The sequence below is a fragment of the Bubalus kerabau genome, chromosome 5 (assembly GCF_029407905.1).
Source record: "Bubalus kerabau isolate K-KA32 ecotype Philippines breed swamp buffalo chromosome 5, PCC_UOA_SB_1v2, whole genome shotgun sequence".
NCBI classification, from domain to species: Eukaryota; Metazoa; Chordata; class Mammalia; order Artiodactyla; family Bovidae; genus Bubalus; species Bubalus kerabau.
In genome coordinates this window covers 120,988,622-120,999,659 of record NC_073628.1, presented here as the reverse complement: position 1 = coordinate 120,999,659, position 11,038 = coordinate 120,988,622, and positions in this window count along the sequence as shown.

The window sequence follows — 11,038 nt, the reverse complement described above, 5'->3', positions numbered from 1 at the left end:
GAACATCTGGAAGTTCATGGTTCACGTATTGCTGAAGCCTGGCTTGGAGAATTTTGAGCATTACTTTCCTAGCGTGTGAGATGAGTGCAATTGTGCGGTAGTTTGAGCATTCTTTGGCATTGCCTTTCTTTGCAATTGGAATGAAAACTGACCTTTTCCAGTCCTGTGGCCACTGCTGAGTTTTCCAAATTTGCTGGCATACTGAGTGCAGCACTTTCACAGCATCATCTTTCAGGATTTGAAATAGCTCAACTGGAATTCCATCACCTCCACTAGCTTTGTTCGTAGTGATGCTTTCTAAGGCCCACTTGACTTCACATTCCAGGATGTCTGGCTCTAGGTCAGTGATCACACCATCGTGATTATCTGAGTTGTGAAGCTCTTTTTTGTACAGTTCTTCTGTATACAACAAAGCAATTCAGCCAAAAATTGCAAATCCACTATACTTTCAAAAACATGATTTTTCTTAATAATAATTGTTAATAAATAAAATTTTAAAAATATTTTGTATATTTATTTATGGTTTCAGAGAAATAAAAACCTGCCAGGATTTAGTAAATAATGTCTAGAAAATATGTATAGCTCACAATAAAGAAGTAAGTTTATTAGGTGAAAAGCAATTTAAATGTTTCTTGGATGTATTAAAATTACTTGAAACTAGTGGCACTTTTTTGGTTAATAGTGCAATGCTACCTTAACTGTATCTGTCCAACACACTGAGGCACAGTATCTACGAGAGAGCTACCTGAATTCCTAATTTCAGATAAAAATACCCTGAGAACAAATGTATGTAGAATGTGAAAATTAGTAGCACTTGACAAATTTATTATAATTTATTTATTATAATAACATTTATTATATTAAGGGCATAGGTTTTTGAGTCAGAAAAAAAATATTGAATTTATAACAAGTTCTGTCACTTCCTAGCTATTTAATTTGAGGTTGAGGGGGCAGTTGCTTAACCTCCTTTAGTGTCATTTCCTAGATTATAAAATAGGGATGCGTATATTCACCTGCCACCGGATCATAAGACTTAAAGGAAAATATGCATCTAAAATGACTACACATAATACATAGCTAATAAGTGTTACCTACTTTATCATGCAGCATGTTCTTGATAGATAGACTAGTCATTCCAGACTCATCATAATTTGCTTACTTACAACAAGTTGTCATTCTCACTGAGGGTACTAATTAGGTGTGAAGTAAACAATCTGTGGTTTGTGATTTTCAGCTAATAGTAATACAAGCTAGTCTCCAGAGAAGAAAAAAGTAAACGGAGACTAAAGGTGAAGGCAGTAGAATGGGCAGTAGAATAAAAAATAACTTTTAGAGAATTTTGAGGAAATTAATTGTTTCAAGGTTGACATTTAGATACGGGCAGGGAATTTGGTGCTTTGGGTGGACATGGTTTAGCACTAAACCCTTTAATGTATTTTAGTAGCCTCATAATCTGTTAAATAGCTATATGATTTTTATTTTTACATATTTTATGCAGCAAAATAAATCGCCATTTAAGTGCTTTTTGATGTGTGAAGTAATGGACTCTTTAATTGCCATTAGTAAGTGTCCTTAATTTAGTGAAATCTCTCCCCTGTCTGCTCTTTTGCTCTTTGATAAGGCAAAGAATATTTATTTGCTTGCTGGTAATCATCTTTTATAAGCATGGTGATAAGGGATTCAAGAATGACATACAAATAGATATATATGGAGATTTATATGAGCTGTATCAGGTAAAAAATTCTCTTTATAAGTGGCACTTGAATTTATCTTATGGAGGGAATTGTCTTACTTTAAGAAATACTTCAATCAACTGCTTACGGTAAAACATGAGACTCTCAGCAGAGTCAGCAGGAGACATGAGAACAAAAGAGGTACAGTACTGCTTAGTATGGGAAAGGAAAATGGTGTCCAGAGAAGCTAGGAGAAGAGAGGCTGAGGAAAGCACGGATGCCTTGCCAAGATAAGTCATCTGTTTGCTGAGTGATGCTTATTGAACTTGGGCTCCTACCCTCCAGAGACTGGGAGATAGGGGTTGTATCTTTTCTGATGACTACATTTCAGAGAGATGGCTCCCAGGTCCATGAAAGACACATTCTTGAGTATAGAAGACAGATCTCAAAGAGACAGGGAAAGAATTTACGATTGCAAGTCTTTTTAAAAAGTAAATGCTCTATGGCAGAAATCACAACATTGTAAAAATGGAAAAAAAAAAAAAAAGTAAAAAGAGCCCACTCATTGGAGAAGACCTTGATGCTGGGAAAGATTGAAGGCAGGAGGAGAAGGGGATGACAGAGAACGATGGGTGGCATCACCAACTCAATGGACATGAGTTTGAGCAAGCTCCAGGAGATGGTGGAGGACAGAAAAGCCTGGAGTGCTGCAGTCTGTGGGGCTGCAAAGAGTAGGACACGACTGAGTGACTAAACAGCAACAACTGGTGGCTCAGTGGTAAAGAATCCGCCTGCCATGCAGGAGACTTGTATTTGCTCCCTGGGTCAAGAATATCCCTTGAAGAAGGAGTAGTTACCCACTCCGCTATTCTTGCCTGGGAAATCCCATGGACAGAGGAGCCCTGCAGGCTACAGTCCATGGGGTCGCAAAAGAGTTGAACAGGACTTAGTGACTGAACAATAACAACAACATTCCCTATTTCAGTGGGCAGAATGACCCTAGCTGACATATCCTATGTATGTAAAGCATTCCTAGTTTTGATTAAACTTCATAGTTAACACTTCAGTATATTTGAAGAGTTATTGGGAGAAAGAATCCTCTTAAATTAGTATGCTTACACAATTAAATTTTGCCTTAATTCTCTGTAATATTTTATGAATTTGCCCATGTCTTTTAAACTTTCAAATTTTTGGCATAAAGTTCTGCATAATATTATCTTATTAATTTTTATTATTTAAAATTCACAATTGGCTTTTATTTCACAAAGTTTATATCCTTTAGAAGAGTTTTTTGTACAATTTTTGCTATACGATGCTATTTAAAGAGAAAATAGACAAATGCACAAATTATGTCCTTTAAGGTACTTCTTTAACGTTGAGGAAATGTAAAGGTAGAAAAGTGTTAGTTCCAGAGCCTGAGGAGTACATTTATTTATGTGTGTATTTATTAAATACTTACTTATTTATTTGGCTGTGCCAGGTCTTAGTTGTGGCATGTGGAAATCTTGTGTCTTCATTGTAGCTTGCAGGTTCTTTTAGTTGCAGCAGGTGGGATCTAGTTCTCCAACCAGGGATTGAACCCGGGACCCTTGCATTGGGAGTGCAGAGTCTTCGCCTTTGGACCACCAGGGAAGTCCCAAGAGTACACTTACATTGCCTGAACTTGGATTTTCCCATTTGGTTAGATACTTACTACACCAAAGTGAGTTTCTGAATTATCTGTTGCCTTGCTCTGGTAGAATACTTTTATTAACTTTCTAATGTCTGTAGTAACCATAACTGTGTCTGCTTTTCCATCCTGATATGCTTATTTGTTCTTTCTTAACCCATATCAATAGATGTGTATCAATTTTTAATTTTTTTCAAATATCTGGCTTTGTTGATACTATTATATTTTATTTTGTATTTCCTTATTTTTTCCTTATTATTCACTTTATTATGTTCTCCCTTCTCCTGTTTGGGTTTATTTTGCTGTAATTTTTTCCAACATCTTGAGAAGTCTGCTTAGCTCATACATTTTCAGCAATTTAAATTTTATAATTTTTGCAATTAAATCTGTAAATTTTCTTTTAGAAACTTAGAAGTATCCTCTAAGTTTTGATTCATGGCATTTAAAAATTTCCATATCTATTTCTTTTAAGACCCATGAGTTATTTAGAAGTATATTTCTTAATTGCTAGTTATCATTTTTAAATTATTGATTTATAGCATAGCCATATATGATTTCAGTCTTTTGAAATTCATGATGACTTACTTTATGGCCTAGTATACAGAGAATATTTGTAAATGTTTCTTGTGTCTTAGAAAAATTTTGGGTTAGCCTAAAAGTGTGTTCAGGCTTTTCACCATAGCATCGTATGGAAAAACCTGAATGCACTTTTTGGCGAACCCAATAACAGGTAGTCGACAGTTGTTGGGTCCAGCGTTCTGTACACGACGATTACATTTTATTTGTTAATGTTATTCAGATCTTCCATCAGTTCAGTTCAGTTGCTCAGTCATGTCCGACTCTTTGAGACCCCATGGACTGCAGCAGGCCAGGCTTCCGTGTCCATCACCAACTCCTGGAGTTTACTCAAACTCACGTCCATTGAGTTGGTGATGCCATCCAACCATCTCATCCTCTGTCGTCCCCTTCTCCTCCCGCCTTCAATCTTTCCCAGCATCAGGGTCTTTTCCAATGAGTCAGTTCTTGGCATCAGACGGCCAAAGTATTGGAGTTTTATCTTTAGCATCAGTCCTTCCAGTGAATATTCAGGACTGATTTCCTTTAGGATTGACTGGTTGGATCTCCTTGTCGTCCATGGGTCCCTCAAGAGTCTTCTTCAACACCACAGTTCAAAAGCATCAATTCTTCAGTGCTCAGCTTTCTTTATAGTCCAATTCTCACCTCCATACATGGCTACTGGAAAAACCATAGCCTGGACTAGACGGACCTTGGTTGGCAAAGTAATGTCTCTGCTTTTGAATATGTTGTCTAGGTTGGTCATAACTTTTCTTCCAAGGAGTAAACATCTTTTAATTTCATGGCTGCAATCACCATCTGCAGTGATTTTGGACCCCCCAAAAATAAAGTCCGTTACTGTTTTCACTGTTTCCCCATCTATTTCCCATGAAGTGATGGGACCAGATGCCATGATTTTCGTTTTCTGAATGTTGAGTTTTAAGCCAACTTTTTCACTTTCCTCTTTCACTTTCATCAGGAGGCTCTTTAGCTCTTCTTCACTTTCTGCCATAAGGGTGTGTCATCTGCATATCTGAGGTTATTGATATTTCTGGCAATCTTGATTCCAGCTTGTGCTTCTTCCAGCCCAGCGTTTCTCATGATGTACTCTGCATGTAAGTTAAATAAACAGGGTGACAATATACAGCCTTGACATACTCCTTCCCCTATTTGGAACCAGTCTGTTGTTCCATGTCCAGTTCTAACTGTTGCTTCTTGACCTGAATACAGATTTCTCAAGGGGCAGGTCAGGTGGTCTGGTATTCTCATCTCTTTCAGAATTTTCCAGAGTTTGTTGTGATCCACACAGTCAAAGGCTTTGGCATAGTCAATAAAGCAGAAATAGATGTCTTTCTGGAACTCTCTTGCTTTTTCCATGATCCACCGGATGTTGGCAATTTGATCTCTGGTTCCTCTGCCTTTTCTAAAACCAGCTTGAACATCTGGAAGTTCACGATTCACATACTGTTAAAGCCTGGCTTGGAGAATTTTGATTATTACTTTGCTAGCGTGTTACATGAGTGCAATTGTGCCATTGTTTGAGCATTCTTTGGCCTTGCCTTTCTTTGGGATTGGAATGAAACTGACCTTTTCCAGTCCTGTGGCCACTGCTGAGTTTTCTAAGTTTGCTGGCATATTGAGTGCAGCACTTTCACAGCATCATCTTTTAGGATTTGAAACAGCTCAACTGGAATTCCATCACTTCCACTAACTTTGTTTGTAGTGATGCTTCCTAAGGCCTGCTTGACTTCACATTCCGGGTTGTCTGGCTCTAGGTGAGTGATCACACCATCATGGTTATCTGGGTCGTCAAGATCTTCTTGCCACCTCTTTTTAATATCTTCTGCTTCTGTTAGGTCCATAGCATTGCTGACCTTTATTGAGCCCATCTTTGCATGAAAAGTTCCCTTGGTATCTCTAATTTTCTTAAAGAGATCTCTAGTCTTTCCCATTCTGTTGTTTTCCTCTATTTCTTTGCAATGATCACTGAGGAAGGGGTTTTTTTTTTTTATCTCTCCTTGATATTCTTTGGAATTCTGCATTCAAACAGGTATATATTTGATTTCTCCTTTTTCTTTATCTTCCCTTCTTTTCTCAGCTATTTGTAAGGCCTCCTCAGACAACCATTTTGCCTTTTTGCATTTCTTTTTCTTGGGGATGGTCTTGATCCCTGCCTCCTGTACATTGTCGCAAACCTCTGTCCATAGTTCTTCAGGCACTCTGTCTATCAGATCTAATTCCTTGAATCTATTTCTCACTTCCACTGTATAATCATAAGGGATTTGATTTAGGTCATACCTGAATGGTCTAGTGGTTTTCCCTACTTTCTTCAATTTAAGTCTGAATTTGGCAATAAGGAGTTCATGATCTGAGCCATAGTCAGCTCCCAGTCTTGTGTTTGCTGACTGTATACATCTTCTCCATCTTTGGCTGCAAAGAATATAATCAATCTGATTTTGTTGTTGACCATCTGGTGATGTCCATGTGTAGAGTTTTCTCTTGTGGTGTTGGAAGAGGGTGCTGCTATGACCAAGTGTGTTCTCTTGGGAAAACTGTATTAGCCTTTGCCCTGCTTCATTCTGTACTTCAAGGCCAAATTTGCCTGTTATTCCAAGTGTTTCTTGACTTCCTACTTTTGTATTCCAGTCCCCTATAATGAAAAGGACATCTTTTTTGGGTGTTAGTTCTAAAAGGCCTTGTAGGTCTTCACAGAACTGTTCAACCTCAGCTTCTTCAGTGTTACTGGTTGGGGCATAAACGGATTCCCGTGATATTGAATGGTTTGCCTTGGAAAGGAACAGATCATTGTGTCGTTTTTGAGATTGCATCCAAGTACTGCATTTTGGACTCTTTTGTTGACCATGATGGCTACTCCATTTCTTCTAAGGGATTCTTGCCCACACCAGTAGATATAATGGTCATCTGAGTTAAATTCACTCATTCCAGTCCATTTTCGCTGATTCCTAAAATGTTAATGTTCACTCTTGCCATCTCCTGTTTGACCACTTCCAATTTGCCTTGATTCATGGACCTAACATTCCATGTTCCTCTGCAATATTGCTCTTTATAGCTTCAGACCTTGCTTCCATCACCAGTTACATCCACAACTGGGTGTTGTTTTTGCTTTGGCTCCATCTGTTCATTCTTTCTGGAGTTCTTTCTCCACTGATCTCCAATAGCATATTGGACAACTACTGACCCGGGGAGTTCATCTTTCAGTGTCATATCTTTTTGCCTTTTCATACTGTTCATGGGGTTCTCAAGGCAAGAATACTGAAGTGGTTTGCCATTCCCTTCCCCAGTGGATCACATTTTGTCAGAACTCTCCACCATGACCTGTCCGTCTTGGGTGGCCCTACATGGCATGGCTCATAGTTTCATTGAGTTAGACAAGGCTGTGGTCCATGTGATTAGATTGGTTAGTTTTCTGTGATGGTGGTTTTCAGTCTGTCTCCCCTCTGATGGAGAAGGTTAAGATGCTTATGGAAGCTTCCTGTAGGGAGAGACTGACTGAGGGGCAAACTGGGTCTTGTTCTGATGGGTGGGGCCATGTTCAGTAAATCTTTAACCCAATTTTCTGTCCATGGGTGGGGCTGTGTTCCCTCCCTGCTATTTACCTGAGGCCAAACTACGGTGGAGGTAATGAAAATAATGGCGACCTCCTTCAAAAGAATCCATGCATGTACTGCTACACTCAGTGCCCCCAGCCCTGCAGCAGGCCACCACCGACCCACGCCTCTGCTGGAGACTCCCGGACACTCACAGGCAAGTCTGGGTCAGTCCTATGAAAGTGAAAGTGAAGTCGCTCAGTCATGTTCGACTCTTTGAGACCCCATGGACTATAGCCTACCAGGTTCTTCCATCCAAGGGATTTTCCAGGCAAGAATACTGGAGTGGGTTGCCATTTCCTTCCCCAGGCGATCTTCCCAACCCAGGGATTGAACCTGCGTCTCCTGCATTGTAGGCAGAGGCTTCACCATCTGAGCCACCAGGGACGGTAGTCCTTCTATAGTCTACTATAATTCTTTGGCTTCATTTTCCAGCAAAATTGGTAAATTTGTGGATTCAGAAGCCCAGTGATCACATTTGCTATGTGACAAAGTTACTTTATTTGACATAAATGTTATATAAGAAGAAATTTAACTTCTCAACCAATAATGTAATAATATGAGTGATGAAATATTTATAATGCTCATCTATAAGAATTAAAAGTATTCAGGATAACTTTTTTGGGCCGTTAGAAATTGCACTGTTATCTTTTAAGATTTGGGGGCAAAAATATTAACAGGGGGGCAACCAGGAGTGATACATAGGTACCCTAATTATCTGGCATAGATATTTGGAGAATATGGCCCTGTATACTCTGATTCTTTTTTCTCCAATTATTTATTTCATTTGAATTCACTCTCTGTGTGTCTTTCCAGTCTTAGAACTTTTCAATGAAGCTGCCCGACTCATACAAAGCTTCTGTTAATAGAACTTAGCCTCTAATGTTAGCTTCTGAGTATTTCACTCATTCTATCTGCATATTCCTCTTTCACCTGGCTTGAGCTGCCCTTCAGCTCCCTTCTCTCTTTGCTTGATGACCTGTTTTTTTGATGTGCTTCTCTGACTCATGCACTTTACTTTCCACCCGACCCCTTAACCCCTTCACGCAGGGCCTGTGGAACTGTTCAGACAGAACTAATTCCCACCAGGCCTTCCCATCAGAAGAGGGGAATATTGTGTTGGGTTCACGTATCAGTCCAGATACACTTTGCTCCCTGGTTCTCGGATGAAGATTTCCCCAGCAACCTCCAACTCCCAGATGTCTGTCTGCTCTACCACAGAGTTCATAGTTCATCATAGTTTTTGCACTTGACTTTCAGTTCTGGCCTCTCAGTTGATTTATCTCCTTTCTTTCTCCCTCTGGCAAGCCCCAGTGGGTAAGCCTTAATAATAACCCTAGTATACCCTTAACGACTATTCTGTTTCTATTTCCTGATTTTTAAAAAGGCACAACATATAAAATGGCTCAGTGGGTAAAGAATCTGCTCCTCTGATGCAGGAGACGCAGGAGACACAGGCTTGATTCCTGGATTGGGAATACCCCCTGGAGAAGGAAATGGCAACCCACTCCAGTATTCTTGCATGGAAAATCCCATGGACAGAGGAGCCTAGTGGGCTAAAGAGTCAGACATAAGTGTGCATATAAACTCAAAATATACAAAAGGAATGAAGCATGAATGAAACTTGAAGAGACAATGCTAAGTGAAATAAGTAAGACACAAAGGCACAATATTGTATGATTCCACTTATACGTGGTACACAGAGCAGTTAAATTCATAGAGACAGAAAGGCGTTTAGAAGTTACCAGGGGCTTGGGTTAGGGGCAATGGAGAATTATTGCATAAAGGTTATAGGGTTTCTGTTTGGAGTAATGAAAAAGTTTCAGAAATAGTCGTAATGTTTGTGCCATGTGGTAGATGTAATTCATGCCACTAAATTCTGCACTTAACAGTGGTTAAAATGCTGTGTTCCGTGTCATATATAATTTGCCACATTAAAACAAAACAGCACAATAATAGCTCCTTGACCTTTTGCAGCATCCTCCAGGGCTGTTCTTTTCATCTGCCTCTTAAATATTAGGATTCAGCAGTTTTGGTCCTTGGTTCTCTCCTTTCATCGTCCTGCCCTCTTCCTCTGGGGAATCTCATTTAGTTTGCTAATGAGGACTAAACCTATATTTTTAGCCTAATCTCTCTCCCAAGTGGCAGACCTGGGTTATTGTGATTACTTGAAATTTCCACCTGGACATTCCAATAGCTCTTCAATCTCATCATTCCCCTACTCAGCTCATCTTCTTCCTCCCAAAGCAGTTCGTCCTGTCTGTCTCCAGCCTTCTGTTTTCCACAGCCATGTTTCCCAAACCAAACATTCAGGCGTTTTCCCCTTTCCCCCATTTCCAGGCTCTCAGTAAGTCCTATCTTTCTTACTTCACCTTGTGCAATGCCCCACCATATACCCTACAGCAAAGTCAGGCTGCTAGTCTGGCCCTAACTCGAATTCTGTGCCTTTGGAAATCTCCTGCCTGGAGAGATTTGATCCTTTTTCTCTGCACTCTCAAATGACCCGTCCTGTCTGCCTCAAGACCCAGGTGAAAGTTCACCTTCTTTGGAAGGCTGTCTCTTACCTTCTGTTTGCAATCTCTCTTTCTTTAGAGCAGTCATCCTTCTGTCCTTCCTGCCTGGGGAAAGTTTTCTCCCAAATCAGCATAAATGAAATCATTTTGCAAAGCATGTTGCAATTCATTGCAATTGTTTGTTTACATGTCTGACAGTCTCCTTCACTAGACTCTAATGTTTGCCGAGGGGGGAGCTGTGTCCAACTCCCAGCCAGGACTCTGGTCCATGGTAGGTGCTCCTTAAAGACCTATGGTGTCTCCCTATATAAACTTGAGAAAATTAGACATTTTTTCTTTTACTTTTCAACATGCTTTTGTTAAAAAAAAAACACGTTTCAATATGGACCATTCTTAAAGCATCCACTGAATTTGCCATAACACCACTTCACCCCATGCCTTGACTCCTTGGCTTCAAGGCTCATGGGACCACAGCTCCCCAACCAGGGACTGAACCTACAGTCCCCACACCGGAAGACGAAGTCCCAACCATTGAACTGCCAGGGAAGTCCCATAGGCATGTTTTCAACACTTGAGATTCAAACACTTTTCAGAAAAGTCAGCTCACTTTGTGCTTCATTCTCTCTTTTCTGTTCAATATTGCTAAGTGATTGTCCCCTAATTACTCAGAGCATTGTGGTATTTTCCTCCAATTTTTTTTTTTTTTTTTTTTTTGGTGTGTGTGGTTGCTCCAGTTACTTTCCTGATAGTTCTTATTTCATATTTTAGTGATTTTAAAATTAGTAAAGTTTAAAAGTTTAGGAGCACATCTAAAGATGGATATGGTAATACAACCTGGATAAAACCTAAGGAGTGAAAGAAAAATCCTATGGGATCCCTAAAAGTAGTGCTTCAGAGTGTTTAAATAAATCACATGTGTTTTAAAAATTAAAATGACCTGCAATTAATTTTACTTTTTAAAAATGATGGGTCTTTTTGTACTATAATTAGAGACTGTAGGACTTCAAAGCAGATTTGGAA